This window comes from Pelodiscus sinensis, chromosome 15 (genome assembly GCF_049634645.1).
Source record: "Pelodiscus sinensis isolate JC-2024 chromosome 15, ASM4963464v1, whole genome shotgun sequence".
NCBI classification, from domain to species: Eukaryota; Metazoa; Chordata; order Testudines; family Trionychidae; genus Pelodiscus; species Pelodiscus sinensis.
Genome location: NC_134725.1, coordinates 31,658,296 through 31,672,122, shown reverse-complemented (window position 1 = coordinate 31,672,122; position 13,827 = coordinate 31,658,296). Strand labels below are relative to the sequence as shown.

The window sequence follows — 13,827 nt, the reverse complement described above, 5'->3', positions numbered from 1 at the left end:
GAGGCAGGAGAGGCAGAGGTGCAGCAGGGGACTGGGCGTGAGCCAGGAATCAGCTGATTCCCACCTCATGGCCAGTCCCAGACTCTGCGCCTCTGCTTTAAAAGCATCTGGGACCGGGCATGAACTGGGACAACTTAGTCATGGCTTGTGCCCAGTCCCCCTGCTGCGCCTCTGCCTTTTAAATGTAATAAGAGCCAGGCAGCTCTGCAGTGTCCCCCCCTTATCGACTACTCATTTAGCTGATGAAGTGAAATTTAACATCCCTAAGAGGAGCCAATTCAGATATCATTTATACTTCCCTAATCAGCACAGTACTATACATTGTTGTTTTAAGACATGTGAATTGCCTAGATAGGGCACTGCCTCCCCTAGCTCTAATTAGTCCTTTCTACCTGCCCCATCGCTTAATGCCTGCTGCCCCTTCTCGCATAACCCCCCACTGGTCTGTCTCTCCTCCATACTCCCTTCCTTTGCTCCAAATCTCCAGCTGCCTTTCCACCCCATGGTGAGAAAGGCAGAGACTAACTGACATGAGTGTGAGGAGGAGAACATTTGCATTTCCTCTTTTCCAAAGCTTAGGAAAGGTTGGAAAGGCAGTAAAAAAATTCTCCTCCTCAGAACAGGAAGGATCAGGGGAACAGGTTAAAATCAACAAATGGTCAGGTAGCACTTTATAGACAAACAAAACATGCAGATGGTATCATGAGCTTTCGTGGGCACAGCCCACTTCTTCAGATGACCGGAGTTATGAGTAGGGGATATGAAAACTTGAAATAAATAGGAGAAGGGAAGGGGAGGGAGGAGAGAAAGAAAAAGGGAGGGGGTGAGAGACAGAGCATTATTAAGTATCTGGAGAATGGGTACTAAAACCTAAGCAGATAAAAATCAAAGTCAATAGATGGATTCCTAAGACAGGCAGGATACCAGTCATAGAGCTGTTAGTACCTTCAATGGTTATTAAGTAGGTAGTGTCATAGCCAGCCTATATCACCATTGAGTCCATTAACACAGTGATCTCCAACCTTTTTACACCCAAGATCACTTTTTAAGTCTCAGAACAGGAGAAGATCTACCGCCCCGCCCCTTCCTTGAAGCCCCACCCCTTCCTTGAAGCCCCGTCCTCTCTATTCTCCTGTCCATAACTTGCTATCCCCAGCCTTTATACACTGTGTTAAACAGTTTATTTTTAAATTATGCAATATATAAAATTAAAATCACATGTTTATAGTTATGAAATAAATGGTCTGTTTTTAATTCATGTTATTTAAATGTCAAATGAAGCATTTACAATTATACATTTTGTTCTCTGCTATTTTGTAAATCTAAAATCAAGTATTGATAATTATATATTTTTTTCTTCCAATAACAAAGTCTCAGTGTGACACTTGTGACAGAACAGTATCTGCCAGTGTCTTGAAGTCTGGCTTGTAGTCTGAGATTGCTAGTCGTATACAGTCCATCAGATGGGCATCTGTGATCCTGCACTCAGTCTGGAAAGCTTGCTCCAGCACAGCTGGAGCTAGACGCAGCCTCCCTGGGCTGAGCGCAGAGCAGCCGGGCTGGAGGGAAGAGAAGTGGCTGCCCGGCCAGCTGGCCATGACGCTCAGCCAGGGTGCACCAAGCTCCACATGGGCAAGCGCAGAGGAGAAGCCACCGATCAGCTGGAGCATGGGTCTCTTTCAGCTGAAAGCCACAGTCAGCTGGCTGGGGTGTTTCAGCCCTCCCGACCTCCCAGCTCCCACCATTCCTCGCAGCTACTCACTGTGTTGTTGCTCGGTGAGTAGCTGCTCCTCAAATGAGGAAATCTAATGTAAATGTACTGCGCAGGAGTGCAGTTCAGAGAGGGCTCAAGAGCTACTCTTAGAGCCCCTGAGATCTACCGGTAGATCGTGATCTACTGGTTGGTGACCACAGCATTAAATTGAATTTGCAGATGAACTGTGATTCCAGGGCCTCCCTGTGGATCTGGCTTGTGGAGCTGGTTTGTGACAAGACCGCTACTTGCAAGTCTGTCAGACTGTGGTTTGGCAGGCTGAAATGCTCACCAAAAGGCTTATGTATGTTTCCTTTACGTATATCCAATTAGGTCACCGTTGCAGCAGGCACTGTGTAGTAGCAATCTCTGCTCCTGGCTGGTTTCTTCCAACCTCTATGAGGGTATGTCTATACTAGCCCCTAGTTCAAACTAGGGAGGCTGATATAGGCATTCGAAGTTGCAAGTGAAGCCTGGGATTTAAATATCCTTGGTTTTATTTGCATATTCCCATCCGGTCACCATTTTTAAATTCCACTAGTCCGAAGTAACTGCCCACGGCTACACGCAGCACTGAAACAGTAATTCGAACTAAGTCCTTAGTTTGAATTAACTGTTACTCCTCATGGAATATGGAATGAGGTGTAACAGTTAATTCGAACTAAGGACTTAGTTTGAACTACCGTTTCAGTGCCGCATGTAGCCACGGGCAGTTACTTCGGACTAGTAGAATTTAAAAATGGCAACCGGACGGGAAGACGCAAATAAAACCCAGGATATTTAAATCCCAGGCTTCACTTGCAACTTCGAATGCCTATATTAGCCTCCCTAGTTCGAACTAGGGGGCTAGTGTAGACATACCCTGAGATGCTTCAGGCCCATCACAGGTCCTAGAAGCACCACACATGGCCATTGAGTATTGTACACCCACAGGGCTGGCTCTGTCCTTGTGAATCAGACCCAGTTCTTGTCTTTTAACTATAATGCCCCCATGGATGTAGGATGGGATTTCTCCCAGGTGCTAATCCTCTAAGGTGTTGAGAGCAGTGGGAGTGAAAGACTTTCAACACCTCACGAGACCAGCCTTAAGGGAACTCCTTTATCCCCTATTTTCTGCTCCCTCCCCCCCCCATATTATTTGCTCTATTTAGCAATCTGGTCACTAGTCCATCAGGGACTGAACAGCAGCAGTCTAGCAGAGGGACAATGGCAGAGCACCATATGAAAATTACTCAGCGCCTGTATCCAACAGCTCCTACTTCTGACCAGTGCCATTAAGATCTTTGTTTTCATGAGTGCCCCATTCACCACCAAATTTTAAAGCCAATTTTATTTTTGTGTACATAACCTGCCAAGCCATAGACATTACTCGCTCCTTTCAGCTTCCCAATGAACTGCACTGCGCGGCTTCATTTCACTGTGCATAAAAGTAGCATTTCCTCGCTCTCTGAGTAACTGATTGTGTCTGTTTTACAGAGAAACACTCAGCCCTCTTGATACATTAATCCCTTCAGGAGAGTGAAAGGAATGAGGCTAAGTCCACAGGGTAAAGTTAAACCTGAAAGCGGGAGGAGACTGAATTTGCCTTCCTTTGCTCGTTACTAGATTACACAACACAATCCCCTGCATTTCGCAGCCCAGAGAGGAGCAAATGAGTAGGAACTAAAGGTACGTCTAGACTACGTGCCTCTGTCGCCAGAGGCATGTAGATTAGGCTACCAGGCATAGGAAAATGAAGCAGCGATTTAAATAATCGCCGCTTCATTTAAATTTACATGGCTGCCGCGCTGAGCTGATCAGCTGTTTGTCGGCTCAGCGCGGTAGTCTGGACACGCGGGTGTCGACATCAAAGGCAACTGTCGACCACCCAGGTAAACCTCATCCCAGGAGGCATACCTGGGTGGTCGACAAATGCCTTTGATGTCGACACCCGCGCGTCCAGACTACCGCGCTGAGCCGACAAACAGCTGATCAGCTCAGCGCGGCAGCCATGTAAATTTAAATGAAGCGGCGATTATTTAAATCGCTGCTTCATTTTCCTATGCCTGGTAGCCTAATCTACATGCCTCTGGCGACAGAGGCATGTAGTCTAGAAGTACCCCAAGACAAAAGGTGCCTTGAACCCATGGGAAGTACAAGCAGAACCAACATAGCCTGTTCCTGCCCTTCCTCTAAACAACTGGCAGTCCCTATATGTCTCTACCACACAGTAGAGGCTCAAAGGAGGCCCTACTTAGGAACCCATGGACAGGAGTGAAAACCTGTGCGGCTAAGGGCATTAACTCTGCTGTTAAGCTGCTAACAGTGGCATTTATGTCCAGAGAAACCTGTCCATGGCTCCTATGCATAACTGCAATAGGGAGGGAGACTCCAATGGCTGCATGTCTCCCTCAAGAGACAAGGGGATCCCAGAAAGACACAAACCTTCTGCAGAGTGAGGAACGGTTACCATGCCAGGACCTTGGCCCCACAGACTTTATGGGGAATATCAGGAGGAGATGCTCCAAGGTGAATCCTGATGAATTACTTGGGCTCACTGTCCCTCTCGGGTGTTACACTAATATAATACTAAGGGTAACACATAGCCCTTCACCTTCACTCACTTCTGTTTACGGCACCAAATGCTAGTTCAAGGCCCGATTATGCTTTCCTTCACAACTATGAACATTCAGAATAACTACATTGACCAGGGAAAGCAACTTGTATGCCTCAGCCTTGATACTCTCCCAGCCATACTTGTCCATCCTGTGCTTGCAGCTGCTTCCGAACTGAAGGTAAGCAGTCTTGAATTTTAGTCTACAACAGCAGAATACAAGGTTGCAGCACTCAGACATCATTCCAAAGGAAAATACTGACTGGGAAACACGGACATTTTGGGACTATATGTTAATGGAGTTCAGGTGAAATGGAATAACAGAAGTGGGAAAATACAACAGATCCAAACAGCACTTAGAAATAGTCAAAAAAGTATGCTGAGGTCACACCTACTTTCAAGCTGGGGAATGCCTGTTTATTTGCTAGTACCATAGGGAATTTTAGAAATATGAGTCAGGACTGAAAAATTAACGTGAAGGACATTTAATAAATATCACTAAATATTTAAAATAAACATTAAAGGAACACTTTATGTTTATACTTCAAATGTATCATGCCATTACAAAAAAAAATATCCTGACACCTTCAATTATTCCAAAAGAAAAAACCCTCCAACTTCTCACCATTTTACTGTTTTGGGGAGGAAAGAAAGGGGGGGGAGGGAGGGAATTGCATTTTTGTCAGCTTGGAAAATGAACATGAGCTGGTCAATTTCTATTTGCTTTCTGGATTAGATGCACTAGAACAATACTACAGTACCAAACATTGCCCGGTTTAAATTAAAAACAAAATGCTTACATTGACTGATTTTTCTTAAAGGAAAATGATGAATATATTAATATGATTTTTTTTTCAGTATATACAGTCCAAATTTGGTAGCATCCATTTAATGAATCCACTTTACAAAATTCAGAGAGCTCTTTTTCACAGAGCAGAAACAAAAGCACACTTACACTCAACAAAACTTTTAGTCAAAAAGAGAATTATAACCAGAAAACACACACATTAATTCAGCACAAGACAATCTACTCCAGAGAGTCCTAGGCATGGAGTCTAACCCTCCCAAAGGTTACCAAGACAGCTACTCTTTGAACTTCTGCTATATAGCCCTTCCTCTGAGCACCTGCCAAAGGGGAACCTGAACTGGGGTTAACCCTTTGCTCCCCAGAAATAGCTGCCATTCTCTATAGTAGTGTATGAATTATTCTTTTTAATATAAAGAGAAATATATTTCAGTGGAACTGTGAGAACATACCTTACATATGAAATCTCTCTTGATGCTTCTGAATTCAGGAGGGAGTCAATGCAGCAGTGCTGACATACAATGTCACTGTTGGTCAACATATGTCAACATCCTAGAAAAAATACAGAACAATGTACTTAATAACCATGCCGCTGGGAAATTAACAGCAAGAGTGAAGTTATGCCATGCTAATAACTCCTGTACAAACAACATGAAGCTATAACCTTTTATAATTGTACATCATATTTCTCTGCAGACATCCCTCCACTATGTTAGAAATTCAATAAGTGATAGTAGGCGGTAACAAGCACCTTAGGGATTTCAGCTCATTCCAAGCCATGAGTCATTGTAATCTCTAACTCATGGAAATTTAAAATAAGAAAAAAAAAATATTGTACTGACCACTATCATGTGCTTTCTTCGCATAAGATAATCATAATCCTCCATGCAAGGTTACCAATTCATGCAGGATGCCGAATGATGTAAGTGAACAGATATTTAGTATAGATGTTGCTGAAGAAGAAATTCACGTTGCAGCAACCTAGTAAACAGTTCCCCTGAGATGAGGCAGGACCCTTCGCTTTAGGAGTGGGAAGAGAGACAGAAATGCCTTTATAGAAGCTCTTCACTTCCACAGGCAAGGGAGGAGTAAAAACAAGCAGCACCGCCCAATACCACTAGAGAGAGATGATTCTTTTTCTCACCTACTGCAAAAGAAACAGCACTGTAAGGGGAGAGGGTTGCGCTACCAGGGAAAGTGAGAGTTTTAGCATCTCAAACCATGTAGATGTCAGCTCTCCTCCTGTACTAGGGCAGAGATAGAGAATTTATGAGACACAGCCCCTTCTAGCTCTGTGCCTCAGACTATATGGGCAATCCTGGCCCTTCAGGCTGCCTGTGCTAAGAGAGTGGAGAGACGTCTACAAAGAAAATAATAGAACAATTATATCCTAAGTAGCTTGTGCAGTTTGTTTAATTATGGCAAGTGGCTATTACCTTTTTAAAGAGATTCCTTTGGTTGGCTCTCAGCATTACTTTTAACTACTGCAGATCATTTTTAATGCACATTTTAGAGTGCCTGATCAGTACATCAGGTCTCTCACACAAAACCCTCCCCGGTCCCTCCAAGCCTCACTCCACTGGCTTCTTACCCCTTCCCACACTAATGTCAAGTTTACTCTATGTCTCTTCAAAGCCTTTCAAACCCACACCTTTGCTTAGGGACACCTTCTTTTGTCCCTTTCTCCCAGAAGCAGCCAGCACAGACCCTGTCAAAAGCTCCCAGCAGCAGACAGTCCAGACAGGTGCTGGAATACAGAAATGACTCCAGGCATCTGTCTTTGCCAGAAGGTTCACAGCCAACAGGAGCACATCCTCAGAGGTGGGTGTGGCCATGAGATGGTTATTTAGGCTTCTCAAGGGAGTGTGATGCACCAATTCAGGGCAGCCCCATGATGGCCCCCTATCAACTGGTCTCCTATTAAAGATACCTTACAGCACCTGACCCTCCAAGAGAGCAATGGAAATATTGTCTCTTTGAGATTGAGAGGTATCCACCCACTACTCTTTCCCGCACTGGAGTATTGTGCCAGGCTGGCCCCCAGTCATTATAAGCAGGTCCTGTCCTGGACACTAAGACCCTGTGTTACACAGCAGGAAAAAAACATTTCATGGCAATGCAAGAGTTTTCCCAACATACATGCTTGCAGCAGAGATATGTGGTTGCCAATACACACACCCCTTTTCCCAAAGACTCCTTAGGTCAAGCATAAAGTAGAACTATCTTAAAAAGTGCTACCTTGGAAAACGCGCCTACTAGAACCGACCCCACACGGCACATCATCTTTATTACTGGAACATAGATTACAAGCCAGAAGTGGAATCACTACACTGTGCACTACTTAGCTGACCTGCCAAGGTTAATAGGCTTGTGATTTAAACCTTATCAAAATAAATTTTAATTGCAGTTTGCTCTTTTATTTTCATACAAACTATTTAACATGCTTGCATGGGTCAGAGTCACACTGGAGAAAGAGCAAGCATGAGCAATGTTTCAGGCCCATTAGTCTCACAGCCCTCACAGAGAGCAAACAGCTAGACAGCTTAAAATATATTTTTTCCTCAAATGCCTATTAACATCATCTGTCGATTCACAGCTCAGCCGGTCGCATGGAGCCCAAACACCACTTCTGCTCTTCCAGCACAGATAAAAATGCTACAGCAGTTTGACAGCAAGTTATTTAACCCATATAAAAACCTTTAGTAATGTGACTACTATTAATGGATGCAATTTGGCTTAGAAATTGAGCTGCAACTCTGGTAACACGGCAGAGTAGTCAGATAACAGGACCAGTAGTCAGGCAGTCCTAAATGCTAACCCTAGTGCCTAAAGAAAATCTCTATTGATAGATTTCAGCTCCAGGCTTGCAAGAATCTGATAAGAGACACAAGTTAAGAGGAATTACCTCCTACCCTCATTGGTGAGGCTTGACTGAAATTAAAGTGATTCAAATAGCAAACAGGAAACCTTGATTTAAATATTAATTTTGTTTTGTATTTGTATATTGTCCAAAAGAAAGGTTTGTTTTTCTTGGCTGTCATGATCATTTAAATATGTTGATTTGCAATGCAAATATGGCATTTAAACCAAACACTGGTACTTTTTTGCTAATCAAATTTACACTATATCTACATACATCTATTTAAGGATATATCTTACTTAAATACATTTGTTCAGATTCTTAATGTATACATTTTTATCATGTTAAAAATGTGTTATTCACCATTTTCTATTTACATGATAAGATGGTAATTATTTTACTTGTGATTTCTTTCACACTTACATTAGAATGAAAATTTGAATTACATTAAAAATACACAAAAGCAGTATTGAAAACTTATTTTTATGAGTTAAATAAAACTACCTTAAATGTGCTACATACATAAAAACATTTATCAAATTATGCCTTGCATTTTAAACTAATGTATTTATTAAACTAAGGAAGTATCATCTAAAGTTAATGAACTGACTAGCTCGTTTCTGGTCATCATGGGTCAGATTTTCAAAAGCTTTACGTTCCCGAAACAGATTAGGTGCCTAACCCCCACAGGAGACATTTTTTGAAAATTGTATTAGGTGCCTAACTGCTTAAGTACCATTGAAAATCTGGTACCATATCCTTCATATTTTTAGAATTAGTAGACTTCATTCTCTCCATCCTAGTTTTTTTATTCATAGATTGGATGAGGAAAATGAGCATTCCTGCTTTTTAAACTCCCTAACAGTTCTTTAAATTAACTAGTTCAAATCAAGAAGATATTCTCTCTGAATCTGTCAATTATAATGAAACCAAAAGACTTTAAGGTAAAAACTTTTTTGCATAACAAAAACACAGTATTTATACTGCAAAACTGTAAATACCAGAATTCCCTCCATCATAAAGACTGAAAATAACAAAGATACTTATTTAACACAGTACAAAACGTTGTGACATAGCTTGAATTTACCTCAAAAGTTAAGATTTTTCCACCTTATCTTGTATATAATTTTAAAAGCAGCCCCTTTATTTAAATTTTGGAAAAAAATGAATTAATTAGTTTATTATATGACTTTTAGGCCTTTACATAGGGTGTCATAATTTCATTTTTTATTTTAAATAGGCTTATTTTTAAAAAGATAAACAGTATTTAATTTAAAATTTTAAAAAAATCCTAATCCTTCAATAAGAAAATGTTGTAACTTAATATAATAATAAATTGACTTTTATTCACCATATTTTCATTATAAAGACATACCATGATAATATTGGCTCTAAATTTTTTCTTTCTGCAATCCTGAAGCCTTTAGTGGAGTTGCACCAGAGGCACGCTTGGACCAAGGTAGCTCACGTGACAAAAAGAAGGAAATTTTAATGCATGATAGCATATTTACTGACCACCAATAAGGAGCCTGATTCTGAATGGTACTAATCAATCCCAATTTTCTCAGACTTCCATGGGAGTGGAAGTTCCTCAGAATCTCTTAAGACAGACAGACAGACACACACACACTAAATTCAAAAGCATCATGTAACTGCAAAAAAGCCGATCAAAGCAGCAATAGCTATAAGTAGACAGATTCATATGTAAATATATTTTGCAGTTAAAATGAGGTGCCACCCAGCAGGTGGTGAGTTGCTCATTTTTAGCAAAAATGTTGAAAACTCTGCACTACACTAATAGAATTGGCATTTATCTTGCCATGGAAGCAGACTAATTATAACATTCTTTTGGCTGGCTTCTGAAGGCCAGTCTACTTAACTGATACGTTGTGCTTCAGCTCTTAGTTGTTCCCCCTCAGAGATAACATAAATGTCACACACAAGTATTTTTTACTGGGGAATGGGTGGCATTCTCACCCTAAACAGAACAAATACAACAGGGTATAGTTGAGGTCCTCAAGCTTTCCAGACTACTGTATCCCTTTCAGATGTCAGATTTGTCTTGCATGCCCCAAAGTTTCACCTCACTTAAAAAAAATTAGCCAAAAAAATATGAGAGAGGCACAGCACACTATTACTGAAAACTTGCTAACTTTCTTGTTTTTACTAGATAATTATAAAATACATTGATTGAAATATAAACACTGTACTTACATTTCAGTCTATAGTATACACAGTAGTATAAGCAAGTCAGTGTCTGCATCAAATTTCAGTTTGTACCAACTTTGCTAGTGTTTTTTATGAAGCCTGTTGTAAAACTAGACCAATATCTAGATGAGTTAATGTACCCCCTAGAAGACCTCTTCATACACCTGCTTGAGAGTCACTGAAGTGGCCATGGGCCAAATATTTATTTGGGTTATGGTAGCACTTACAGTCCCAAGCCAATATCAGGGCTCCACAAAGTACAGACTTGGGATGTTAAATATCGGTTAATTGAATAGTCTAGTAACCTTATGAATTCGTATCAATTAGTTGACTATTCTGTAGCTCCCAGGAGCAGGGCTGGCAGCCAGCGCGCTCCGACCCCAATCCCAAGGAGCCCCGTGCCACTGGTGCCAGGCGGGAGCTGGTCTGCAAGGGGGGCAGTTTAAAAATCAGCTCTCATTGGGTACTAGATGCCTGTTGCCCAACACTGCTGCCTTGGAGTGGCAGCAGCTCTTATATGGGTGAGGGCTGAGCTCCCAGGCCTGCTGCAAGCCAGAACAGAGCTGGGCTGCTGGCCAGCCTGCTAAAAAATGTACTGGCAAGGGGCAAGGAGAGAAACGCGTGTAGTCTATAGCAATAACCTATACACTTTTGCTTATCGGTTAATCAACTACACTATTACAACCTTAGTACGGACACACAGCAAGAGACACAGCTCCTGCTTCAAGAAGCTGATAACCTAAACAGAGAAGACAAAGGGTAGGAGGGGAAACAGAATGGAGAGAGGAAGTGACTTGCCATTGTCAGGCAGCAGATAAGTGGCACAGCCTGGAACTTAACCAAAGACTCCCAAAGAGCCTGGAACATAACCAGCATAACCAAAATTCCCATTCTGGTGCCCTATGCAAAACACTACACTGAATTCCCAGGTTGGTCCCCACCTGGCATTTGGCTTTATCATTAGTTGAAACAAACCACAATACATCCTTGACCCTATGCTTAGCTATTCCTAGGGTTTCAATGCAGAAGACTCAGTGTTCCAGATCCTATTTCCCTGTGCCTAAAAGAGCAACAAGGAGTCCTGTTGCAGATCCAGACTAACACGGCTACCCTACTGATACTTGTGTCTTCAAGGTCATTTTTACGTTCCTTTTAACCCAACAGAACTAACAAACCACACCTGCTATAATCAGTCAGCAGCTTTAGGCAGGGATCTAACCTGTGATAACCAGGTGGATCAAAAAAAGAGCACTGATGCACTGCTCTGAGAAAGGAATAGGGAGAGTGGAAGATCCTTCTTCTGTTTCTGCATAGCTGTACAAGTGGACACAGTGCAATTTTCCATGAGTAACGAAGCACTGAAATAGTTCCAACCAGTGCAATTGTTATATCCTAGCCTAATGATTTTGTACAATCTATAGTAATAATGTTAGATCCTCCCAGAGATCAGCTGCTGCCTAATATTGTACATACATAATTTGAAAGTGACATATGATTGGCCATTCACAATAGCGGCCTAGCCTGAAGTGAAAGGGTTTTCCCCTGTCTTATCAGACTTTTAACAGGTCCTAATGGCAGAGGTAAAAATAAACAGGTGCACCCTGGTGCGCAGCTCTGGCAACAGCTGGCTGAGCTCCAGCAAAAGCCAGTAGGGAGCTATTTAAAAGCTGGCAGGCACCCAACTTTGTGATAGGACAGTGTGTCAGAAATTTTAAAGTTACTTTCACTGCTGCCTATTGGTGCCATACCTGCCTGTAATTAGTTAAAGCTGCTGTCAGCACTTTGGCTTTTTGTTTAAAAAAGGAATAATTAAATCCCCAACCAAAAAGCACCCAGGATTCAGACAAGACAGGCAACAGAACATGCTGGGGAACAGGTGCAGTTTATAATAAGAAAGCTAAATCTGGCAATTTACAAATAAATAATATGAAGTGAACACAAAGGGATGGTCTCAGCTCTTCTCTCCCCAATGTCAGTTGCATCTGGATTCTTTACCATGCTGCTACAGTTCCACTCTTTAAGGAACAGAGAGATGCTTCTGGTTTCACACACAAAGGGCCTGAACCAGGAGCACATATTTCCAGGCTTGAGGAAAATACCAGGTCTGGGAGACTCAAGGCTGATCCATCCAAAGGAAAGGATGTGAAATTGCTCAAGGCCTAAAAGTGAAACAGGGATGGGATGTAGAATGATAAAACAGATCGGGGAAGGGAGGAAGAGTAAACCTAGTCAAGTGCCTCACTTCTCTGCAAGGCAATCCCACACAGTATGTCTATACTTGCACCCTCTTTCTAGAGAGGGATGCAAATGTAGACATTCAAAATTGCAAATGAAGCCGGGATTTAAATATTCTATATTTGCCTCATGGCGCTATTTCAAAATAGCGCTGTTTCAAAAAAAGAAACACTGTGTAGATACAGTTATTTTGAAAGAAAACTCTTCTTCAGAAATAACTCTTATTCCTCCTTTGAGGTTTACCAGTTATTTCGAAAGAAGGGTTTTCTTTCGAAATAACAGCATCTACACAGCGTTTCTTTTTTCAAAATAGCGCTACTTTGAAATAGCGCCATAATGCAAATATTCAAATGAAGCGCAGGATATTTAAATCCCAACCTCATTTGCAATTTTGAATGTCTACATTTGCATCCCTCTCTTGAAAGGGGGTGCAAGTGTAGATATACCCATATGCTGGACCTCTTCACCCAACTACAGCTATGGAGCCCAAGTGAGTTACGGCATACCTGGGGATGAAGTAACACCCTGTGTATTGCCCTCAGAGAGTGTGCTCCCCATGATAAATCTGTTTACCCAATTAGGAGGAGGTTTAATTATTCAGGCTTCCTCCTCACCCAGGCAGAGATCTTCACCCTAATATCTTCACATGGGTTTTCCCCATCACTTTGTTTGGGGAAGGAAGCAGCTGTGTGGGATGAGCTCTCTCGTTGGCTAAGCTCCAGGACAGCCAGAGATGTCACCCAAGGACAGTTCTTTGGGCTGTACAATGCCTGCAATGATGCTCAACATGCATGTGGCATTTTCATTTTCAAAGCTCCTTGCAAACAGTAACCACCAGTTCAGTACCCAGGCAAGGTAGGCACATGGTTATCCTATTTTGCTGAGGGGAAAATGGAGGCCAAAAAATTAGCAATGGGCCCAAGGTCAGTGATGGAGTTTGTCAGATCAGGGATCAGAACCACCTTCCCCCTCAGGCCTGGTGATCTCATTATCATAGAATCACAGAACTGGAAGGGACCTCAAGAGGCCATCGAGTCCAGACCCTTGCCCTCACCACAGGACCAAGAACCATCTAGACCTGTGTTTCTCAACCTTTTTTTAATAAAGTACCCCTTTTTCAAAAAAAAAATTATAAGTACCCCAAGTACCCACAGTTTTCAGACACAATTTTTTTCTACCATTGCAACACATTTGTTTAAACAACTTAATCGTAGCTGGACGAGCAATAACATTTTTGGGTATAAAAAAGTACAAAAATAATAAAACGCTGTAAAACTTAACTGAAATTTGGAAAAAACTTAATTTTTGTTTTGTGTTGAGTACCCCCCAGACTTCTCTCAAGTACCCCGAAGGGTACTCGTACCACTGGTTGA

The 13,827-nt window shown here is 41.9% G+C and overlaps 1 protein-coding gene across 12 annotated transcripts in view; it reads right to left on the bottom strand.

The window, feature by feature from the left end:
- Window positions 1-13,827, bottom strand: part of PITPNM2 (phosphatidylinositol transfer protein membrane associated 2) — a 263,306-nt gene that overhangs the window by 235,090 nt on the left and 14,389 nt on the right. For 10 of the 12 annotated variants that reach the window (XR_012896010.1, XM_075898565.1, XM_075898564.1 and 7 more), the window contains exon 2: window positions 5,604-5,703. The gene's annotated coding sequence lies outside the window, so the exon portion shown is untranslated. Of the gene's footprint in view, window positions 1-5,603; window positions 5,704-5,993; window positions 8,348-9,386; window positions 12,585-13,827 lie in introns of those variants that run through there. The other 2 variants (XM_006113724.4, XM_006113725.4) reach the window with 2 other exon arrangements.